The 25,523-nt window shown below is 43.4% G+C and overlaps 2 pseudogenes across 1 annotated transcript; both read right to left on the minus strand.

The window, feature by feature from the left end:
- Positions 1-7,794: 7,794 nt before the first annotated feature.
- Positions 7,795-11,678, minus strand: LOC123482862 (annotated as a pseudogene).
- Positions 11,679-15,199: 3,521 nt separating this feature from the next.
- Positions 15,200-23,875, minus strand: LOC123482844 (annotated as a pseudogene). Its single transcript, XR_006657950.1, has 10 exons — positions 23,834-23,875; positions 23,501-23,603; positions 23,184-23,313; positions 22,894-22,929; positions 22,384-22,515; positions 21,566-21,684; positions 19,835-19,947; positions 17,716-17,826; positions 17,083-17,183; positions 15,200-16,253 (listed from the first exon to the last, which is right to left on the minus strand). The product of XR_006657950.1 is annotated as a follistatin-related protein 1-like (transcript).
- Positions 23,876-25,523: the final 1,648 nt, after the last annotated feature.

Here is a 25,523-nt window from a genome sequence, read left to right on the forward strand (position 1 = left end):
CTACGATAGTTTGAATCTCTGATTCCCTTCCCCACTGACCCTCCTTCTACCCAAGCATTCATACTATTGTTAGTCCAGTCCACTAGGGACCTGTTTTCATTTTATTACATTAGTAATCAACAACCTATGTGTGTGTGTGTTTTTTTATTGTGTAATTATTTTGTTAGTAAATAAATAATTAAGCAAATTTGTGTATTGCTGATTCATCAATAAGGTTAGGGTTCTTGCATGCTCAAGGATTATGCGACGTTCAGAATGAGACTGAATAAGTGACTGTTATCGATATATATAACATATATATTTTAATTCAGGAGACGGTAACTCGTTAAACAACTTCTTCCGTGGTGCCCCAAATTCCTAATGAGTTAATTGTTACATGATTAATTTAATCGAGTGACAATTAAACATGGTAAGGTGATTGGATAAATAACAGTCATACATTAAAGTAAGTCACGTCACGACAAAATGAATCAAACCAATGTAAAACACATGTTAATTCACAGTACAAGCTCTGGATTAGTCTCTTTGTGCAAGAGATCATCACATTAACATACACAACTTTCCCCTTGGTTTGTAACACCAAATAGTTGTTTTGTGAGATAAGGGAAGGCATTAATGGTGTGTAAATGCTACAGGTGACAGAGACTATATTAGCACTGCATGTGCAAGCAGCCAAAGTGTCAACAGAAGTATAACAATTAAAGGGTAATGTTGAGCTGAATCTCAGGAGTGAGTCAAATAACTACACTTCCCTGAGTGCACCAGCAGCAGCAAACCGGCTGCTTGTCACCTGATCAGTCATTTTCACTGATTTGGAGCACCTGTGAAGGCATGGAGGGGCTCAGTCATTCAGAAGAACAAACTTCGAGAGAAGACTCCAAGTTCACTCACAGGTTCAGTCCAAAGACGCCAATGGTAAAAGGCTTAAATGGTTAATTCATTTAAGTTATTTAGAATGTTTATTTAAATGTTTAAACTAATTTAAGTTCATTAAAATGTTTAATTAAAATTGTAACTTTTGTTCTGTCTTTTAAAGGTTTACAACCTAATTTACTGGCTAATTTACTGGCTAATTTACTGGACAGACCAATCAACTGAAAGCAAACTAAAAATAAAAAAGATTGAGTCAGAAATTTGAGTTGTCCCTGTGTCCTTTGGATGGTGAACAAGAGGAGGACTTGACAGTTGTAAACCACGCGGAGCGGCCTGGCCCTGAGGATAAACGGCTTCAGATCCAGAAATAAGCTGTTGACGCAGAGAAAGTCAAGATGGCGGAAGATGTCCTGGGGAAGTCGGTCCAGCAGCTCAAAAGGAGAGGACCACTGCAAAAAGCAGCTTCACCAGACAAGCCAACTTCATTTCAAGAGGAGCAAGCAGCATGCTTCAAGTGGAGTTAAAGGAGGAATTCGCTAAGCTTTCAGATTGTTTCAGAAAGATGCTCGATGCCAACGATGACTACAGAATTGGACTGGAGGCTGACATGACTGAGGATAAGGAACCAGGTCTTAATGAACAGCAAGAGGCTGACATTGATAGATCTGTAAATGAAGGTGAAACAAAGTTGGCGGAGATAAGATACATTGTTCAAACAAACCTGTGGTCGAGGTATGGAAGGAGTGAACTTCTTGTGGCAATCCTGGAAGCAGAAAAAAGCCAATGATAAAGTGGCTGATGTACCTGTGGAAAGTGCCAATTTGGAGGACTATGAAGTGCACCTCGCTCTCTTGGACAAGAGAATAAAAGAGGCCATCTCAGCAATGTCAACATGGGAGCGATGGATCCCTGTAGAATTAAAGGACGAATTAGATGGAAGAGTCAAGGATGTAAGAGCATTCTACTACAGGCTTGAGTTAAGGAGACCTGAATTTGCCACTGCACGGACGATCAATGAGCAAGGCACAGGAGGGAAACTACAACCCCAAACGGCAACATCCACACCAATAGTGAGAATCAAGCCAATCTCTCTACCTATCTTCAATGGAAGCAAGAGAGAATATCACAGATGGAGGAAAGACTGGGAAAGGCTGCAAAAGCAGGGAGAGCCATCCGGATCAACTGAAGTTAAGAAAATTCAACTCCTGGAGAGTGTGGATGACAAAATGTCAAAAGACCTCAGACTTTCAACCTACACCACTGCCGATGACATGTTCGGAGTCCTGGAGAACAGGTATGGCAACAAGTCAACCATCATAGTGGAAATCCTGGAAGAGCTGGAGAAGATGCCACATGTGAAAGGGAACCAACCAAGAAAGGTCATTGATCTCATACAGTCAGCGGAGAAGGCTCTAGCAGATCTCACAGAGTTAGGAAACTCTGGAGCCATAAATAACCCACTGGTAATTAGATCCATTGAAAGCAAGTTGCCTGACTTCATTAAAAGAGACTGGGTGATGTTCATGGTTGAACCCAGAAACAATGTCACATCAGACAACCACTTTGTCATGCTCTTGAAGTTCCTGAAAAGTCAAGAAGAAATACTAGAGAGACTCGAACAACTCAGAACTGTGGAGAAGGTGGAAAAATCAGATCGTTTGGACAAGAAGTATGACAGAAAGATTGCCTCAACAAAAACCACAAAGAAAGAAGAGCTTGATGAGGTATGTGGTGTATGTGGTGATAGTGGGCACAACAACAAAATCTTCTTCTGTAGAAAGTTCAAAAGACTTAAGCTACCTGAAAAGAAAACTGTATTGAGAAAGCTGGGAGCATGCAGAAAATGTCTCGGATGCCATGATGAAGATGGATACTGCAGAGACACTTTCCTATGCAGAAACAAAGACTGTAAAAGGAAGGTGGTGCCCCAGACCACCATTTTTCCTCTGCCCAAAAGGAGAAGTCAAAAGAGGGGAAGAGAGAAAGAGTGGAAAAAGACAGCAAAGGTGAAAGCAAGCTAACGGAGGAACAAGAGGAGATCTTGTCTGAACTTTCCCAGGAAATGGCAGATCGATGCAGAAAGGCTTTCACCAACACCAACAAAACCGCAGTGACACTCTGCTTCAGGCCAGTCTGAGCTACCGCAGAGAAATGGGCTCTCTGAACTTCCTGTCATCATGATGTTGATGCAAGTCACAGCAAACGCAGGGCAGAAGATTGGGACTTTAATTGACCTTGCTTCAGACACAAACTACATTACCCATAAGGCTGCTGAAAGACTGGGGTTAAGACATGAGAAGATAACTTTAGTTGTGCATGGGGTTGGTGATATGACCATGGAGGTGAACACACAAAGGTATCTCCTCAAAGTCAGAGTCAAGACACCTAAAGGGACAGAGAGAGCTCATGAAATGGTCTGCTACGGCTTGGATGAAATCGCCAGAGTGCATCAAGTAATTGAACCTGAGAAGTTGAAAAAATTCTTCCCAGAAGTCAAACTTACAGAATTGGAAAGGCCAGAAGAGGTTGAACTTCTCATTAGCCACCGAGAGGGAAGACTTCGCGGGTAAAAATCATCGGAGACCTCGTCTTGTGGGAGGGTCCATTGGGGAAAACAGTGGGTGGAGCACATCCCGACTTATTTGAAGAAGTGGAGGTTGCAGCATATGAGTCCAAAACACACTTCGCTCGCTCCATGAGGACAGCAGCTGTCAAATATCAAGAAATCACAAGTCCAACAACTGACACAGCCCAGCTACAGCAGGAGGCTGTGACTCAGACAAATTTACAGCTGCCAGTAACCGTGAGTTCCTTGAGTGGTGGCACTGGGACAGCATCGGAGCTGCATGTGAGCCAAGATGTGGAGGATGCCGATGTGGAAACTGTCCACCAGGAGGAAAGGAAATGACCCTGGCAGAGGAAAGGGAACTGGAGATCATTAAAGAAGGCCTCACCTACAAGAAGGGGGATGCTCACACACCGGCTCCACATTGGGATGCAAAGTATCCTTGGACGGTAGATCCAGCCTCTCTCCCGAACAACAAAAGTGCAGTCCAGGCTTGTTTCTTAAGGATGGAAAAGCAACTAAGCAGAGAGCCAGACTGGAAAGTCGCATATGCTACCCAGATCCATGAAATGGTCGAGCGAGGCGCAGCCATAAAACTCACCAACAAAATCATGGACGAGTGGAACGGACCAGTGTGGTACGTAAGCCACCTGGTGGCACCAAACCCTAATTCGGTGACAACACCAGTTCGTATTGTATGGAATAGTAGCCAGAAATACAAAGGCGTGGGTATGAATGATCTTATTCTGAAGGGACCAGACGTTCTCAACCCTATAAGAGCTGTCTTGCTGAGGTTCAGAGAAGGGACGTATGCATCTCTAGGAGACATCAAAAAGATGTACAACTCTGTATGGCTGGAGGAGCGTGAGATGCATCTTCACAGGTTCCTCTGGAGGGACAGCCCAGATGAAGAGATAAGTGAATATGCAATAACCAGAGTCAACATTGGGGACAGACCTGCTGGTTGCATTGCTCAGTTGGCTATGAGGGAAACAGCTCGCCTGCCCAACTTTCTTCACTTGGAGGATGAGCGCAGAGTCATTGAAGAGGACAGTTATGTGGATGACCTCTTAACCTCCCAAAATGACCTGAATAAACTTGACAAAATCACAGCAAATGTCGAAGAGATCTTGAAAGCTGGAGGGTTCTTCCTCAAACCATGGGTCCGGTCAGGGCAAAGTGGGAGGCAAGGAATGGAGATGGAGGTTCTAACAAAGACACAAAGTAAAACCTTAATTCTTCCAAATCAAATGAGGGACGAAGACAACAAAGCCTTGGGTATTGGCTACCAAATGGATGAAGACAAGCTCTACAAAAGTAAAAAGAAGATGAGAGTTGGAAAAAATCTTCTCAAGGAGGAGGTGAGAACTGAGACACCTAACCCACTGACTAGGAGGGCTCTCTTAAGCCAAGTGGCTGGACTGTACGACCCAATTGGCTTAGTTACACCTGCCAAACAGAAGGGAGCAATTCTTGTTCGAAAAGCATTCCAAGAGGGAGGGGTGGGAAACTAACCCAAGAAACCTGGGACCAACCTCTCTCAGAAAGCCTCAGAGAAGAAGCCATCCAGCTTTTTGAAGAATATGTGCAGCTTGGAGAGGTGAAATTCCACAGGAGCCTCACACCAGCTGGCTGGGAAAGGAAACCTTGGGGCATCACATTCTCTGATGGAAGTGACAAAACCTATGGAGCTGTGATGTACTTAAGATGGGAGACAAGTCAAGGCACTAAAGTTCGATTCGTTGAATCAAAAGCCAAGCTGACACCCCTAGATCAGAAGGGAGAAGCTGTAAAAGCTGAGATCTGTGGTGCTGTCTTCGCAGCCAGGATCAGGAAGTATGTGGAAAAGCATGCTCGAATGAAGATCGAGAGATGGTTCCATCTACTTGACAGTCAAACGGTCTTGGGAGCCATTCAAAGAGTCAGTTATGGGTACAAAACCTTCTTTGCAAATAGAGTGGGTGAAATCCAGAAGGCTAGACAAGTGCAAGACTAGTGGTGGATCCGTGGGGATCTAAACATAGCTTACATCATAACAAGAGGGGGTGCTCCTGAAGATTTGAAGGAGAATTCCACATGGCAAAATGGACCAGAGTTCCTAAAGTGGCCAGTGGAGGAGTGGCCTATAAAATCAGCTGGAGAGGTTGCAGCTCATGCCAGGGAGAGTGTAAACAAGCTCCAGAGGAAGGCATTCTCAGGTGCATTAACAAGAGCTCAAGCAAGAAGTAGTCAGCAGAAAGAAGACCTACAAGGCACTCAGGAAAGTCCAAAGAGTGAAACTCAAGAGGGAATACCTGTGGTAAACCCAACTCTTCTTGGAAGGAAGCCCACTGGCTGGGTTAAAGATCTTGTGGAAGTAAGAAGATTCAGTAGCCTGTCCAAACTGGTGAGAGTCGTTGCCTGGGTTTGTCTAGCAGCCAAGCAGTGGCTGAAGAGGAAGGGCCGGGCCCCTAAACAGGCAAAGAGGGAGGTAAGATCACCCAAGCAAGCTGTGCTGACTGTCAAAGAACATGAAGATGCACTCAAAGACCTTTTCCTCGCACCACGAGGAAGGTACAGATTTTTCAGACACAACTCTAAGCAGACTGACAGTGTACAAAGATGTGAACTCTGGGCTGCTAGTTTGTGGAGGGAGAATTCAGGCATTCAATGAAGATAAGACAGCAGTGCCAGTTTTACCCTTTGAAGCATGGGTGTCTACACTGCTGGCACAAGAATCCCACAAACCAAACCACGAGGGAGTGGCGGGAACCCTTCTCCGGATGAGGAAGAAAGCCTGGGTAATAAAAGGCCGTAGACTTGCCAAGAAAATGGTTGACAGCTGTGTGGTCTGCAGGAAAAACAAGGCAAAACAGTGTCAACAAATCATGGCTGACCTGGCTCTAGAGCGAACAGGCCCAGCTGCACCTTTTGAATTCACCACCATGGACCTGTTCGGCCCTTATGAAGTGAAAGATGAGGTCAAGAAGAGAACTAGACTCAAAGTATGGGGAATAGTCTTCTGCTGCATGGCTTCCCGAGCCATACACACTGAAGTGGTGAGTGACATGTCATCTGAAGGATTCCTGCTAGCCTATCAAAGGTTCACTTCACTGAGAGGACACCCCCAGGAAACTCTGGTCAGACCCTGGCACCAACTTTGTGGGAGCCAAACCCGCACTTCAAAAATTCCTTAACCAACTAAACAAGTCTGAACTTGAAGACACAGCTGCCAAGCATGGTACAGAATGGTCATGGAAGATCCACCCTGCAGACTCTCCCCCATAGGAATGGTGCCGCAGAGGCAGCTGTCAAAGTAGTGAAGCGGGCGTTGAGCAACCTTGGTGGAGATGGTGTTTTCACGTGGGGAGAATTCCAAACTTTTCTCTTCATGGCATTCAACCTTGCTAATGAGAGACCCATCGATGCAAGAACTCAAAGCAGAGAAGATTGTGTAGAGTACATCACCCCGAATTCTCTGCTTTTAGGACGTACCAATCCAAAGGGAGACCCTGGCGATTTCCAGTTTGATGGCTACCCTTACAAAAGACTTAAACATATTCAAGCAGAGTTAAGCCATTTCTGGAAGAAGTGGAGCCAATTGGCTGGACCTAATCTGTTCATAAGGAACAAATGGCACACCAAAGAGCGAAATGTTGCTGTTGGAGATGTGGTCTGGTTGGCTGACCAAAACACCCTAAGAGGACAGTACAAGCTGGCTAGAGTGGTCGGTGTCAATGTTGACAGCAAAGGCATCGTAAGAGATGTGCTTGTGAAGACTTTTCCCAGCTATCCTGTTCACATCACTAAGTCAAACAGCAAAAAAGGGCCCACAAGAGCAAACGGTGAAAGAACGAAGAGGCTTCAAACCAAAATCCCAGCCACAATTCTTCATAGAGATGTCAGACGCCTTGTCATTCTACTTCCCATTGAAGAACAAACAGAGGTGGGAACGGCTTGTGTGACCTCTCTGGATTTGAAAAAACCAGGAGCTCAAGTGGGAGGTGTTGAGCTGAATCTCAGGAGTGAGTCAAAGAACTACACTTCCCTGAGTGCACCAGCAGCAGCAAACCGGCTGCTTGTCACCTGATCAGTCATTTTCACTGATTTGGAGCACCTGTGAAGGCATGGAGGGGCTCAGTCATTCAGAAGAACAAACTTCAGAGAGAAGACTCCAAGTTCACTCACAGGTTCAGTCCAAAGACGCCAATGGTAAAAGGCTTAAATGGTTAATTCATTTAAGTTATTTAGAATGTTTATTTAAATGTTTAAACTAATTTAAGTTCATTAAAATGTTTAATTAAAATTGTAACTTTTTGTTCTGTCTTTTAAAGGTTTACAACCTAATTTACTGGCTAATTTACTGGACAGACCAATCAACTGAAAGCAAACTAAAAATAAAAAAGATTGAGTCAGAAATTTGAGTTGTCCCTGTGTCCTTTGGATGGTGAACAAGAGGAGGACTTGACAGGTAACTTAAGAAGAGAGAGGTGATTTAAAACAAGCATGGAACACATTCTGCGTTTCTGAGTCTATATTGTAAAGAAAATCAATTTCACATACAATTCATTCATCCCTTCATGTTAACACAGAAACTACAAACTGAGGATCTACATAAAAATACATTTGATGAGTGCTCTACAACAAAATCAGTAGCTTCAGTTAGATGTTTAAAACGCTACGGCTCGAAATATAAATAATAATCTGTGGTTAATTTACGTTACAATCAGTCCTTGAGGAATCCTACATCTCATGTTGAAAGTGGCACTCTATTGTAAGTGAACAGCTCAGTGTTTATCGTGTTTGGTACAGGAGAAGTTGGGTTAGTCAGGTCAGTTGGGAGTCATGGAAACTGTCCATCATCCAGTATGTGTTTCAGTGAACTCAAGGTCCTTCCACTTCCTTCTATCCCAGAAGCACTCTCTGCAGCCTGTCGGCCGACACGCCCTTCTCGTCCTCCGACTCAGCGTCGCTCTGCGGGTTGGAGCTGCAGGGAGAGGTGCATTCTGGGGAGCACAGGTAGTGCATGAAGGGGTAGCCGATACTTGCAGAAGTCCACAAACTTGATGTGCCTCACACATGAGTCAAAGTACACACCTGAGAGGAAGGAGACAAGTAGCACAACAATATGAGAGCAATACAAATATCTCAAGGTTTGATTTTATTTACAAAGAGGATTTTTGAATATGTTTTATTTGAATCTTTCCTGAAATTATTGAGGAGGACCAGCCTCCTCTTCCTCCATGGACGAGCCTCCTCCACTCACAAATGCTAGTACATAAGTATGTAACCTAAACTTTTCCCCTCTCCTCTACTTACCGGTACATTTAGGGTTGGGACACTTGCTGGCCAGGTCCAGGTAGTGCACCAGGTTTCCAGGCAGGTAATTGGGGTGGTAGGGCAGGTTGCGGGACTTGATGGTCCGTCCGGCCAGCTCCAACAGGGAGGGAGGGCCGTAAGTCATATCCTTGATGAAGCGGACCACCAGGGGGTTGCCGCGGAGACTGAGCTCCTGCAGGTGCACCAGGCTGAGGATCTCCCGCGGTAGGTAGGTGAGCAGGTTGTTATGGAGACTGAGGCAGCGCAGGGAGTAGAGTCTACAAACAGACATATTCAGACATGACCGTGAATCATGACTTTAGCTCAGGAGGCTAACACAGTCTTATGACACAAAGGAGACCCAATTTATTTTATTTTAAACAGTCGGTCACATGAGCGAGCTACTAACTTTCACATTATGTAAAGTCAGTGTTGGATGGCCCTCACCTGGTGAGTTGGGGCGGTACACTCTGTATCTGGTTGTCACAAAGGACCAAGTATCTGAGACTGCGAAGGCTGGCCAGCTCTGGGGGATGGAGGTGATGAGGTTCCCACCCAAATAAAGCATCTCCAGACTGCATCAAAACAGAGAAAAGTGTTTTCTTCACACTTGGAATGACAGAGAACATTGCCAAATTAACATACAGATATAGGATCTTAATTTGAACCAGTTCATACAGCATAAAAATAATCCTGCAGCAACAGGAAAGGTGAATTAATATGTGGATTATAATTAATATACATTGTTTTTATGGGTTGATACATTTTGCATTAGGGCAAATCAAGTCTGACGTCTTACATTGGAATTGACACATTTTAGAAGCCTTTTCAAACCTTGAATACATTACAAGTTTGCAGGTAGCTTAGTGGGTAAGAGCGTTGTGCCAGTAACCGAAAGGTCGCTGGTTCTAATCCCCGAGCCGACTAGGTGAAAAATCTGTCGATGTGCCCTTGAGCAAGACACTTAACCCTAATTGCTCCTGTAAGTCGCTCTGGATAAGAGCGTCTGCTAAATGACTAAAAATGTAAATGTATTTCCTGCTATGCAGGAAAGTTCACAGCAACAAAAGAGTGTTCAAATTAAGATCATACAACTGTATTGTCACAGAGAATTTTCCTGCACAGCAGGAATGCAAACGTGTAGTGTATCCAAGGTTTAAAAACACCTGCTGTGAGAAACTGGTCAAATTACGATATAATATCTGTACATTCACTTCTATGTACCATTGAATTGTTTAGTGTTACAAGGATGATTGAAGTCTGGGCTACTTTTATTCTTAAAATCACAACATACAGTGGAAAAATGTTAGCTAAGAATTTAACTCCAGTGTTTGACAATTTTATGTCAATGGAAGATATACAGAAGAAGAGAAGAGATGATTGTAAAAAGAACCCTGATTGTAAAATGTCTTCTCTTTTTAGAGAGAGTGAGAGCGAGAGAGAGAGATCCTATGATAAAGGTCAAGAGGGGAGGCCTTATGGTGCAAATCACAGCTGCTAACTTAGCTACAATACAGTCTGAAACTGCTATAGGCTTTTGGGTGGTGTCCAATGGACCTTTTCATCCTGTCTTTATTCTATACATTATTCACTCTGTTACAAATCCTAAACCCCCATTTTCCTCTCACGGTGCCAGTTCCCCACTGTGGCAAGGCAATATGTCAAATGACCTGGTTTTGTAACATGGCACACAGCCAGCCAGACAGGCTAAGCCACACTGATGAGCCGACTCCAAAGATGTGTCAATGCAGCAACAAGATGGAGGAGACTATGGGCTCCTGTACCATCATGCAGGACATAATCAGGAACCACATGCTCATGTGAAAACTATCTAGGTAAATACAGAAACAGTATTGATTTTATGCTAACTTATTTGCCCGTTATCTTAACCTTCACTATCTAGTTCCTGCATGCACACCATGAAATTACGGCTGCAGTTCTGGAGCCCCAGTCATTTCATTAAGACAGCAACAGAGCTAAATATTCTAGACTACTACTACATAATGGTTATTATGAGCATGCTATTATCAGGAAGGGTGCCAACGTTGGGTTATTAGAAGCTAAGAGCTTAGAAGCTCAGAAGTTTAAAAGCTTAAAGCGCATGTAAGTTTCAACAACCTCACTTCGTCATGCATAGCTGTATACAGATAGTTGTTTGTTAGAAGTCCCCCTTTATATTAAGTGGCTATAAAACCTATGATTACATGGTAATTCCATGGTGTACTACAGTGTGGGTAGTTAGTTGCGTTGTAACAAATACCGTTAGCCTACATTGTTAAAACTCTATTAACCGCTATAATGCATCGGTAGTCTGTCTATCTTACCTGGTAACATTTTCTATCTCTGCGGGGATAGCTTTGAGTCTGTTACCCCCAAGAGACAGATATTTTAATCGCTTGCAGTTTTAGAAACTGAATGGGCACCTCTTCAAATATGTTCCCACTGAAGTTCAATGTGTCTATCTGCATGGACCCAAATTCCTTTGGGAACGAAAATTCGTTCAAACGGTTGTTCTTGGCTATTAGTGTTTTGAGGTTTGACAAACGTTGAATGTCCTCACAGAGAACCGTTAATCCATTGTTGCTTATATCCAGAACTTCCAGTTTGGAGAATAGACATACCGAAGCGGGAAGCACTGTCAGTCGGTTGTTATACAGGTAGAGTTGTTGGGTCACTCTCCTCCGTTCGTCACCGACAGTGTCCAAATTTAAACTCTCCAGATTCAGATGGGACATGTCCAAAATGCAACCCCCCTGATCAGCTGTTGCAAATAGTTCCATATTCAATACCAATGCTATCCAGGAAGTTCAAACATATGAATGAATTACAATGTTATTTTAAAAAGCATACGGTATTTCAGCACTGATCACGACCGGATAGCCTTGTGCTACTTAGCCTCTTTACTCAATCACACGACAGACCGCACATGCACAGCTGTCACATTTGCACCAAATTGACATGTAATCGGTGTTACAAGGCTGGTCAAGCGTTGGATTCTCCGCCCCCCAGTTTAAATTAACTCGTGCATGCCTGCTTGCTCGCGTGCCACAGAACGTCTCCATGTCCAGAAATCGAGCTTGCGCACTCGTGTGGATGCTTTCTAAGCTGTTATCTGTTTTCACATTGAAATACATGGTCAATTAACTTTGCAATTGGAAACCCCAGGTCTCATTTCTATTAGCCTACGAGGAACCATATCTAATATTTTGTAATTGGCCCTACTAGTTTTAGTGGTAAGCCATATGTCCCAAACCCTTTATTTAACCAGGTAAGCCAGTTGAGAACAAGTTCTCATTTACAACTGCTACCTGGCCAAGATAAAGCAAAGCAGTGCTAAAAACAACAGCACGGAGTTACATATGGGGTAAACAAAACATAAAGTCAAAAATACAAAAGAAAATATATATATACAGTGTGTACAAATGTAGCAAGTTATGGAGGTAAGGCAATAAATAGGCCATAGTGCAAAATAATTACAATTTAGTATTAACACTGGAATGATAGATGTGCAAGAGATGATGTGCAAATAGAGATACTGGGGTGCAAATAAGCAAAAATAAATAACAATATGGGGATGAGGTAGTTGGGTGGGCTAATTTCAGATGGGCTGTGTACAGGTGCAGTGATCGGTAAGGCGCTCTGACAACTGATGCTTAAAGTTAGTGAGGGAGATAAGAGTCTCCAGCTTCAGAGATTTTTGCAGTTCGTTCCAGTCATTGGCAGCAGAGAACTGGAAGGAATGGCGGCCAAAGGAGGTGTTGGCTTTGGGGATGACCAGTGAGATATGCTGTACCTGCTGGAGCTCATACTAGGGGTGGGTATTGCTATGGTGACCAATGAGCTAAGATAAGGCGGGGATTTGCCTAACAGTGATTTATAGATGACCTGCAGCCAGTGGGTTTGGCAACGAATATGTAGTGAGGACCAGCCAACAAGTGTGTACAGGTCACAGTGGTGGGTAGTATATGGGGCTTTGGTGACAAAAGCGGATGGCACTGTGATAGACTACATCCAACTTGCTGAGTAGAGTGTTGGAGGCTATTTTGTAAATGACATCGCCAAAGTCAAGGATCGGTAGGATAGTCAGTTTTATGAGGGCATGTTTGGCAGCATAAGTGAAGGAGGCTTTGTTGCGAAATAGGAAGCCAATTCTAGATTTAACTTTGGATTGGAGATGCTTAATATGAGTCTGGAAGGATAGTTTACAGTCTAACCAGACACCTAGGTATTTGTAGTTGTTCACATACTCTAGGTCAGACCCGCCGAGAGTAGTGATTCTAGTTGAGTGGGCGGGTGCCAGCAGCGTTCGATTGAAGAGCATGCATTTAGTCTTACTAGTGTTTAAGAGCAGTTGGAGGCTACGGAAGGAGTGTTGTATGCCATTGAAGCTCGTTTGGAGGTTTGTTAACACAGTGTCCAATGAAGGGCCAGATGTATACAAAATGGTGTCGTCTGCGTAGAGGTGGATCTGAGATTCACCAGCAGCAAGAGCGACATCATATACACAGAGAAAAGAGTCGGCCAAGAATTGAACCCTGTGGCACCCCCATAGAGACTGCCATAGGTCCAGACAACAGGCTATCCGATTTGACACATTGAACTCTATCTGAGAAGTAGTTGGTGAACCAGGCGAGGCAGTCATTTCAGAAACCAAGGCTATTTAGTCTGCCAATAAGAATGCGGTGGTTGACAGAGTCGAAAGCCTCGGCCAGGTCGATGAAGACGGCTGCACAGTACTGTCTATTACGGATTTAGGGTTGTACCTGGTAGGTTCCTTGATAATTTGTGTGAGATTGAGGGCATCTAGTTTGGATTGTAGGATGGCCGGGATGTTAAGCATATCCCAGTTTAGGTCACCAAGCAGGACCAACTCTGCGAATAGATGGTGGGCAATCAATTCACATATGGTGTCCAGGGAACAGCTGGGGGCTGAGGGGGGTCTGTAGCAAGCGGCAACAGTGAGAGACTTATTTCTGGAAAGGTGGATTTTTAGAAGTAGGAGCTCAAACTGTTTGGGCACAGACCTGGATAGTATGATAGAGCTCTGCAGGCTATCTCTACAGTAGATTGCAACTCCATCATAAAATACATGTGAAATGATACAATGACCATTATAAACTGGGTGGTTCGAGCCCTGAATGCTGGCTGATTGGCTGAAAGCCGTGGTATGAGACCGTATACCACGAGTATGACAAAACATTTATTTGTACTGTTCTAATTATGTTCCTAACCAGTGTATAATAGCAATAAGGCACCTCTGGGGTTTGTGGTATATGGCCAATATACCACTGCAAAGGGCTGTATCCAGGCACTCCGCTGTATCCAGTCACTTGCTTAAGAACAGCACTTTGCCGTGGTATGTTGGCCATATACCACACCCCCTCGTGCCTTATTGCTTAAGTATCCAATGAACACACGCATGCAGGCACACACACATTCAGTCAAATGTGTAACAATAACAATTTGCATAACCATTTCAGTAGGTCTATTAAATGTATTTATTGACATGTATAAAGCTTGCATACCTTTTTGACAGTACAGTAGTCTTAATAATCAACAGGGAGTAAATGTTTTACTAAAAGTCTACTGTAACAGCGAACAAAAGTGAGCTGGTATTATTCTAAAATTGAGACAATAACACATAACAAAGAAAATAAACCATACATTTGACATGGTTTCATAGTGACAGCCATTGCTCTAAGAGAATGACAGCAGGATGTCCCATAGGTCTTAGTGAACATTTAAGGCACTGAATACCACACATTATAAAGACATTGAAGTCAAATATAGACATACAGGACATAGACAGTTCTAAACAAAGAAAGGAAAGCTCAAGTTTCTAAAAGTTACTACACATACTGTACTTGCATTTGAACTTTGGTTTCAGTAATGCCATCTAAAATGTTTTTTAGAGGTTGTTTTGGCAGTTTTCCCAATCCTTGTGCCGAACAAAGTCATCCAATCAAAGCACCTATATCCTGAGAGACCGACATGCATCAGCTTCCAAAGAAACATCAACGATCAAATTAATTGCAGTAATGTTGGCAAAGCATGCACAGATTATGTATGTCTCAGACGGACCAGACAATTGTGTATTTCAAACTAGTAGGAGGGACCCATAGCACTTGTATTATCAAGTACTATTATCCTGTTCATTACAAATCCAAAACTACATTTTATCCACTCCATCAACATATTTTTCTAGTCAGTCCATGTCTGCAGCATCCTTGAAATATTTTACCCCGAACATTCTAGAATTGATCAACTTTATTGCTGGTTTTGAGAAGGAGACACAAACGTTATCACAAACTCTCCCTAGCAATATAGTACTGCCACTACAGTGATTCAAACAAGCACCATATATGTGTTTTGGTAGCCTGGATCCATACTGAATTCTTCAGTTTCACTTCACAATCCAATTCAGTATCCAGGCTAGTGTTTTGGCATTAGATTCATTGTATGGAGTAATACATCTACAACCCCATGATAGAAAAGCCATTTGTAAATGGATGGACAACATTACCTCATCAGTGCAGACATGTAGCCTACAGATTGAACCCTAGCATCATCACTTTACCTTGAAAAAGGAGGAAACCCTGCACACATCTAATCATAGATTCTTGTCATATTGTTGGTGCATAGACCAGAAAATAGAGATGGAATAAATATTATTGTCTTTCACTGCAAAGACTGAGTGCGGACCTTCCTCATTTTCCTTTTCCTAACAGATTGAACCCTGGCACCATCAGATATTATGGGTCAATGGGTTTTACTGTATATATGATATGAGTAGTAACACTGACAGGCAAGTGTAATCACACTGTTGATGAATTTATAATGGCATTCAGGAAACATTTACAATTCAGCCATGTGTTCATCTTTGATATGATTTACTGGCCCTATATAATACCCAGGTGTCTGGAATAGCACCCTGTAAGGTCAATGCATTTGATAAGACTTTCTTGCTGAATTGCTTATCTCAATCCTCTGTGATGTGGTTGGTATGTGACGTGGCAACTGTGAAGTCATTTTCTGCTAAAAGTAGTTATTTACAACTTGTGCTTTCTTTATAGCTCCAAGTCACAAACTCTTGTATTTTCTACAGATGAGCTAATTTGACTGACAGAAACAACAACGAAAACAACAAATCAACTAAAAATAATGAAATTATCAACCCACCACTAGGTGATGGGGATTCTTGCCAAGGCTTGGGAGTGTTACTCAAATAGGATAACAGTACTGTGTTTGTAGGTACACACAATTCAACTAGTCTCCCCTCTACACAATAATATTATAATATACATTGGTACAGTTTTAAAAAATCATAATAATGAACATTGTAAAATATAAAAATAAAAACAATAGTGATGCATTTCTTTAACGACAGTACAAGCTCCAAAGCTTCAGCCAGATAGTGATTGTTGATGGTGGGACTGAAGGAGGGCTTCTCTCTCTCTCTCTCTCTCTCTCTCTCTCAAATGTCCTTAGTGCTCACTTTCATCTTCTCCACAGTTTCCTAACAGGAGTTAAAGGAACAAGATTATTGGCTACTGTAGTACAAGTACCGTTATGGTGCACAGCGTATATAGTATGGGTTCATATAGTTTTCCCCCTTTCAATTACATTAGCTGCTCTTGATTGAGCTTGCCCGACACAATCGAACCAATGGAATAGTCCCAAATGTGCAAACACTGCTCTTCTGCACCCCAGGCAGGCTCAATCAAATGCTCCTATTATTAAAAAGAAAGCAAAACCCAGGTCTGATGTACAGTAAAGATGCAGCAAAAAAGTGAGACACACCTAGCAGCCTGGGCATGTAAACTATGCCAAATATAGGCCCTGATTATTACAGTAATTGACTCATAAAGTTCTAAGTACAGGTGTGTTTGTTGTATAAGTACACAGCCTCATTGACCTATACTGTTACTTAAAGGGGCAATCCACAATTGAAACAATAACACTTCTTTAGTGTTTCGGCTAAAAACTGAGGGATGGGCTGGAGAAATGTACTGTAACCACTCTCAAATTCATAGACATAACTATGGATGTAAGGACTGACCATCCATGATATCAAATTATAGTTTTAACCATGTTTTGGGGCTATACAATGTTTGTTTACATTTACTTTGCTTACAAACATTGGAGTAAAACAAGCTTATATTTTGGGTTTGGATGGAGTGCGACAGTTGAACTAAGTTCATGAGTCATTTACATGTTATACTCTTTAAGAATCAATGGGTACATATTATTAATTTATACGTTCAAAAATGGATGTAGCATCTGCAGATTGACCCTTTAACCAGTAGCAGTGAAACCTCATGTGCTGTTCATGGTGTCAAACTAACCTGATGTTTGTTGAGCTCAGCCACTCTCCGTGTCCACTCCTCCTCTGTCATCTCCTGGTCAGCACCTTCAGTCTTCTCCACAGCAGGCACCTTCTTCGTGCCTGCAGGGAGGGAGGAATAGAGAGAGAGAGAGAGTCAGAGAGTGAGAGAGAGAGAGAGAGAGAGAGAGAGAGAGAGAGAGAGAGAGAGAGAGAGAGAGAGAGAGAGAGAGAGAGCGAGAGAGAGAGAAAGAGCGCGAGAGATAAAGAGAGGAGGGGGGACATGGAGTGAGAAACAAACCAATATGGACAGAGAGAGTAACAAAAAGACAGAGATAAAGCGAGGGAAGAGACAGACATAAATAGAGAGAGAGAGAGAGAGAGAGAGAGAGAGAGAGAGAGAGAGACAGACAGACAGACAGACAGACAGACAGACAGACAGACAGACAGACAGAGAGAGAGAGAGAGAGAGAGAGAGAGAGAGAGACAGAGACAGAGACAGAGACAGAGACAGAGAGAGAGAGAGAGAGAGAGAGAGAGAGAGAGAGAGAGAGAGAGAGAGAGAAAGAACATAATTAGAGCAAAATCCCCACACACTATGACCCAGATAAGTAAGGGCCTACTATAAGGGCAGGTGTGTGACAGCTAGTCTCACCTTCGCAGGTCACAGCTGTGCAGACCCAGTTCCCACAGGCACAGACACAGCGGTTACACTCCACCTGAGTCTCTGCCCCGTCCTCATAGGTCTCATCCTCCAGGGCACACTCTACAGGAAGCAAGAAGTGGATAACAGGAAGTCAATGGACATCACAGGAAATGAAGCAGTCTCAAATCAAATCAAATCAAATTATATTTGTCACGCACGCCAAATACAACAGGTGTAGACCTTACAGTGAAATGCTTACTTACAAGCCTTTAACCAACAAAGCAGTTTTAAGAAAAATAAGTGTTAAGTAAAAAATAGATAAGTAAAAGTAAAAATAACAAATCATTAAAGAGCAGCAGTAAAATAACAGTAGCGAGGCTATATACAGGGGGTACTGGTACAGAGTCAGTGTGCGGGGACACAGGTTAGTCGAGGTAATTGAGGTAATATGGACATGTAGGTAGAGTTAAAGTGACTATGCATAGATAATAAACAGAGAGTAGCAGCAGCGTAAAAGAGGGGGTGGGGGGGGGGACAATGCAAATAGTCCGGGTAGGCATTTGATTAGCTGTTCAGGAGTCTTATGGCTTGGCGGTAGAAGCTGTTAAGAAGCCTTTTGGACCTAGACTTGGCGCTCTGGTACCGCTTGCCGTGAGGTAGCAAAAAGAACAGTCTATGACTAGGGTGGCTGGACAATTTTTAGGGCCTTCCTCTGACACCGCCTGGTATTGAGGTCCTGGATGGCAGGAAGCCTGGCCCCAGCGATGTACTGGGTTGTACGCACTACCCTCTGTAGTGCCTTGCGGTCGGAGGCTGAGCAGTTGCCATACCAGGCAGTGATGCAACCAGTCAAGATGCTCTCGATGGTGCAGCTGTAGAACTTTTTGAGGATCTGAGGACCCATGCCAAATCTTTTCAGTCTCCTGAGGGGAATAGGCTTTGTCGTGCCCTCTTCACGACTGTCTTGGTGTGTTTGGACCATGATAGTTTGTTGGTGATGTGGACACCAAGGAACTTGAAGCTCTCAACCTGCTCCACTACAGCCCCGTCGATGACAATGGGGGCGTGCTCTGTCCTCCTTTTCCTGTAGTCCACAATCATCTCCTTTGTCTTGATCACGTTGAGGGAGAGGTTGTTATCCTGGCACCACCACGGCCAGGTCTCTGACCCTCCTCCCTATAGGCTGTCTCATCGTTGTCGGTGGTCAGGCCTACCACTGTTGTGTCGTCGGCAAACTTAATGATGGTGTTGGAGTCGTGCCTGTCCATGCAGTCATGGGTGAACAGGGAGTACAGGAGGGTGTTGTTACCTACCCTTACCACCTCGGGGCATCCCATCAAGAAGTCCAGGATCCAGTTGCAGAGGGAGGTGTTTAGTCCCAGGGTCCTTATCTTAGTGATAAGCTTTGAGGGCGCTCAGGACCTCAGACTGGGGCGAAGGTTCACCTTCCAACAGGACAACGACCCTAAGCACACAGCCAAGACAACGCGGGTGTGGCTTCGGGACAAGTCTCTGAATGTCCTTGAGTGGCCCAGCCAGAGCCCGGACTTGAACCCGATTGAACATCTCTGGAGAGACCTGAAAATAATTGTGCAGCGACGCTCCACATCCAACCTGACAGAGCTTGAGAGGATCTGCAGAGAAGAATGGGAGAAACTCCCCCAAATACATGTGTGCCAAGCTTGTATCGTCATACTCAAGAACACTCTATGTTGTAATCGCTGACAAATGTACTTCAACAAAGTACTGAGTAAAGGGTCTGAATACTTATGTAAATGTAATATTTCAGTTTTTTATTTTAAATACATTTCAAAAAATTTATAAAAACCTGTTTTTGCTTTGTCATTGTGGGGTATTGTATGTAGATTGATGAGGGGGGAAAAACAATGTAATCAATTTTAGAATAAGGCTGTAACGTATCAAAATGTGGAAAAAGTAAAGGGGTCTGAATACTTTCCGAATGCACTGCATATTTTATTTGGTAACAGTATTTTATTTATGAACGTGTCTGTTTTTGTGTGTTTTTAAAATGGTCTAATAATCAAATCACATTAAAAAAAACGTAGGGATTGAACATTGGACATAAAAAAACAGAACAGGAAGATACTGTATATGGTGTAAGTCTTACTTCTCTCTGGTGGGTTGAAGCCAGGCTTGAAGCAGTTTAGGAACTCATCAAAGCTCAACTTCCAGTCCGTGTTCTCATCTGAGAGCTCGATGAGGGCATCCACACACAGGCTCCTAGAGACCAACAGGAGAGGTGCGGACATTAACAATAGGGCCAATAAGACACAGGAGGGAAATACAGAAAAATAGAATACCATTTCACTGGAGCTAAAGCATATACACTGAGTTGACAAAACATTATTGAGTTGCACCCCAGCCCCCTTTTGCCCTCAGAACAGCCTCAATTTGTCAGGGCATGGAATCTACAAGGTGTCGAATGTCGTTCCACATGGTTGCTGGCCCATGTTGACTCCAATGCTTCCCACAGTTGTGTAAAATTGGCTGGATGTCCTTTGGGTGATGGACCATTCTTGATACATACGTGAAACTGTTGAGCATTGAAAAACCCAGCAGCGTTGCAGTTCTTGACACAAACCGGTGCGCCTGGCACCTACTACCATACCCCTTTCAAAGGTATTTCCGTTTTTTATTTTTAATATATTAGCAGAAATTTCAAAAAAACTGTTTTTGCTTTGTCATTATGGGGCATTGTGTGTAGATTGATGAGGAACAAAATGAATTTAATCAATTTTAGAATAACGTAACAAAATGTGGAAAACCGGAAGGGGTCTGAATACTTTCCGAATGCACTGCCAATGTTCCTCAATGTTCCTTAGACTGGGCCTAAACCAAACCATGCCTAAACCAAGCCATGCCTCACTATTTTGTTTTTGGCGTCTTTTGAAACTAAAACATTGGAATGACAATGACCATAGGAGTTGGCAAGACAGCACAAACAGATCTGGGATCAGGCTAATGCCAGTCCAGTTGCCCTTTAACTCTGGCCTATCTCACAGATGACCCCAGATAGCCAGCCGACACACATTGGGAGGGAAGATTCCACACATGAATGAGAGTTGATACTGCCCAAATCCCTGTGTCGGTCTCTGCGCCCGTGCCCAGACCCATGATGCATGGGAGAGGGTATGGTCCCACCGGGATAGCCAGTGTGGTGCCACTGAGCCCCAGCCCCATTCCCACCCCCCACCCACCACCACTTCCCATCAAAACAAGCCAACTCACCATGGCAGAACTGCCAAAACAGCACTTTCAGCCCCCCAAAATTGCCCATCCCCTACCCCCACCCCCCGCCCCTGTCTCGAGGTCACCATGTAAACAACTGTGAAATAACAAATCTACATCACTCATCCTAGTCTTATCAATTACATTATTTGATGATTACACAGTCAAAACTGTAGTAATCTACAGAACACTCACCATGGCTGCAAAGGTGCAGCAGGGTGAGATTAGACAATAAGAACCGAACAGTTTAATTAACACTTTGATTAGGGCAACAACTGAACAACTGAATTCTACAGAATTTGATGGACTGCACTATGCAAATATCAGTAAGTAACACTTAGCATTATATGTATAAACATCAAAATGGCTGGTATTTACTCAGGATCATCATGACATGATTATAAGATAATAATCGGGTCATACATGCTCATGACTTGCAATGCATTACCAATGCCTCAGAATGCATTACACCTGCAGGCTTTAATTGAAGTGTTACCCGGTTATTATTTGGGCTCACTGAGTATCGAACAGTGGGTGGAGGTCTTCTGAGCTGGTCTGTGATGATTGACAGCTGTGTGCTACTGACTCTGGGCAAGTGGTTGGGTCTCACCTGAGCAGGCGGTTGTTCTCCTCGTCAGCATATGAGGTAATGTTGATGGCTGTTTCGTTGTGCTGGAGGAACTTAAGGAACTCAGTGGAGTCCAGCTGGGAGTCTCCATTGTCGTAGTCCTGTAGGAATATTAATTCATACATTTTCATTTTGAGCCTATGAGGAGAGTGGAATTCCACCACTCTTTAGTATGATTATTTTGCTTTATTGAGTATGAAAATAAATGGTGGAGACGACCATCAGAGCTCTAATATGGGCTTTCTGTGTGAAGTGTTAACCACACAGGCAAACAGGGGGAGATGATCTTGATTCTTTGGGGGGACCAGTGTACGAGAGCTGTTGCATAACTGCTGTTATGTGTTCAAGTGCTGGGCAGTGGGAAGAATGTTAAACAGTCTGTGCTTGCTGTGGGGCCTTTTTCTATGCTGTGTCTCTTGGCCCACAGAACAAAATAAATAACTAATGGAGAGGGGGGAGAACTCAGTGAACTTTCAACAGATTCTGTCTCAGTAGAGCTGCTGCAAGTGAAATGTTTCATTCTGCTGCTTCCAGAGTCATTAGGTTTGCCATAAATGCTAACGGATTGTAATCTTAGCCATTTTATTAAGATGAGGACAGCGGAGGACTTTCTAGGACAGGACCATTTAGAAATAAATACTCCATTCCACTTTAATAAGCTGTTCGGTACTTTTCCCTGCAGTTTTCCATTATTTTACAGCAGTAGTTAAACTATGAAAGTATTATGTCTCCACACACACACACACCTACCCACCCACCCACCCACCCAACCCCACAAACACACACAAGTCCGAACCTACCTTGAAGTACTTGAGCAGGATGTCAGAGAAGTTGGAGCCCTTGGCGAACCAGCCGTCAGGGACCACCTCATTCTGCAGCCACTGGATGACCCGGCTGCGCAGCTCGTTCCTGTTGGCCAGGTAGCACCACGACTACACAGGCAGAGAGGGAGAGAGTGGAGAGGGTCAGTACTGCAGACAACTGAATAATTATACAGACTCGCTAATATTTACAGTGTGTTTTTACTGGAACTAAGTATGTGAGAGTACTGCTGTTTGTGTGTGTGTGTTTGTGTTTGTGTGTGTGTGTGTGTGTGTGTTGGGGGGGCTGGGTGTGAGTGTGGGTGTGTGTGTCTGTGTGTTTCCCTTGAGTGCATAGCTGTTGTGTGAAAGTGTAAAGGAATATCCAACAGTGTATCTTCCACAGTGCATGCAAGGGGTAGCATAAAATGAACATACTGCTATTATTAATCAATTATTCATTAACCTCTCTGAGACAATGGGCCCCATGACCTTGAGCAGTATACTTACTTGGGCTAGCAGCAACAGCTTTGTCTGTCTTTGTCTCTGAAAGAAATCATAACACAGTCAAAACAACTGCAAACGATTCAGCTTAATCTCCTCTTTATTGCAGAATGTTCCTTGGACCTCAGAAATAGAATTCCCAGAACAGACTTTCCCATTCAAGGTAATGCTCTGTGATGGGAGGACCGGTAGCTATATTGAGTTTGAAATGTGCATGGTCTGAGGGGCTTTGTCCATTTTAGTAATTATATTTCTATGCCTTACACAACCTGGGGATTCTTTTCAGTGTCCCCTACCTTCACAGTGTCCGTCGTGGTCCACCTGGACCTTGAGGCCGGTCAGGCAGGCGTCACGGTGGAGCTCACAGTGGTTGCGGTAGGTCTTACTGTTACTGCCACACACAGAGCGCTTATGAGGTTTGCATTGCTGAGGACAAGAGAGAGAGAGAGAGAGAGAGAGAGAGAGAGAGAGAGAGAGAGCACACCCGTTTTCCTCTGAGCTGTGAGACATTTGGTCTTTTTTCAGGAATGTGTGTGTGTGAATGTGTGTGTGCATGCGTGTGTGTGTGTGTGCGCGTGCCTGCCTGCGCGTGTGTGTATACGCTAAAACTCACCTCGATGCACAGGCAGGAAGGTTCCCCTTTCTCTGTCACAGCACACTCCCCTGCCAGCCCCACAGAACACATTGGCACACACCTTGGACTTGCTCTTCCCCTCCTATAGGCAGAGACACAGAAGACATGGGAGATTCTATGTCTGATGCCTTCTACTTGTGTGATGATGTATGAACATCTCCTATATAAATTCCAATGACGAACATCTTCTCCTGCAAAGAAATAGAGATTACATCCATTCTTCTAATCAACACCATCAGAAAGATACAAGGAAATACTAAGGAAATTCATAAGAATGAACAGTAATAAGTAATAGGAAAGGGTCCTTCTTACTGCCGCCATAAACAACAGAGCGATCTCATTGAAGGTGACCATCGCCATCTAGTGTTGACTAAAGTAGCTAGATTTACAAGTACAAAAATAGACCGGAATGAAGTAATTGTAGGTTTATTTGAGCAATATGCATTATTATACAATTCTTGAGTAATGTTAGATTTAGAAAAAGAGGTGATTTTACCGGAACCTGGTCTACTTGGCTGAGTCAGATAACATTGTAACTGTAAATTCTGCACAATTAAATCAATAACATAATATCATGTATTGACATGGATAATTTTCTATTGTGATCACAAAGTGACCACATTTTACATTTTGCTCACTAGCTTATAACATACAGTTGAAGTCGGAAGTTTGCATACACTTATGTTGGAGTCATTAAAACTCGTTTTTCAACCACTCCACAAATGTCTTGTTAACAAACTATAGTTTTGGCAAGTCGGTTAGGACATCTACTTTGTGCATGACACAAGTAATTTTTCCAACAATTGTTTACAGACAGATTATTTCACTTATAATTCACTGTATCACAATTCCAGTGGGTCAGAAGTATACATACACTAAGTTGACTGTGCCTTTAAACAGCTTGGAAAATTCCAGAAAATGATGTCATAAATTTAGAAGCTTCTGATAGGCTAATTGACATCATTTGAGTCAATTTGAGGTGTACCTGTGGATGTATTTCAAGGCCTACCTTCAAACTCAGTGCCTCTTTGCTTGACATCATGGGAAAATCAAGACCTCAGAAAACAATTGTAGACCTCCACAAGTCTGGTTCATCCTTGGGAGCAATTTCCAAACGCCTGAAGGTACCACATTCATCTGTACAAACAATAGTACGCAAGTATAAACACCATGGGACCACGCAGCCATCATACCGCTCAGGAAGGAGGCGCGTTCTGTCTCCTAGAGATGAACGTACTTTGGTGCGAAAAGTGCAAATCAATCCCAGAACAACAGCAAAGGACCTTGTGAAGATGCTGGAGGAAACAGGTACAAAAGTATCTATATCCACAATAAAATGAGTCCTATATCGACAAACCCAAAAGGCCGCTAGCAAGGAAGAAGCCAGTGCTCCAAAACCTCATAAAAAAGCCAGACTACGGTTTGCAACTGCCATGGGGACAAAGATTGCACTTTTTGGAGAAATGTCCTCTGGTCTTATGAAACAAAAATAGAACTGTTTGGCCATAATGACCATTGTTATGTTTGGAGGAAAAAGGGGTGGCTTGCAAGCCGAAGAACACCATCCCAACCGTGAAGCAGGGGGTGGCAGCATCATGCTGTGGGGGTGCTTTGCTGCAGGAGGGACTGGTGCACTTCACAAAATAGATGGGCATCATGAGGAAGGAAAATGATGTGGATATATTGAAGCAACATCTCAAGACATCAGTCAGGAAGTTAAAGCTTGGTCGCAAATGGGTCTTCCAAATGGACAATGACCCCAAGCATACTTCCAAAGTTGTGGCAAAAATGGCTTAAGGACAACAAAGTCAAGGTATTGGAGTGGCCATCACAAAGCCCTGACCTCAATCCTATAGAACATTTGTGGGCAGAAGTGAAAAAGTGTGTGCGAGCAAGGAGGCCTACAAACCTGACTCAGTTACACCAGCTCTGTCAGGAGGAATGGGCCAAAATTCACCCAACTTATTGTGGGAAGCTTGTGGAAGGCTACCTGAAACGTTTG

Source organism: Coregonus clupeaformis, chromosome 39 (assembly GCF_020615455.1).
Source record: "Coregonus clupeaformis isolate EN_2021a chromosome 39, ASM2061545v1, whole genome shotgun sequence".
In the NCBI taxonomy this organism is placed as follows: domain Eukaryota; kingdom Metazoa; phylum Chordata; class Actinopteri; order Salmoniformes; family Salmonidae; genus Coregonus; species Coregonus clupeaformis.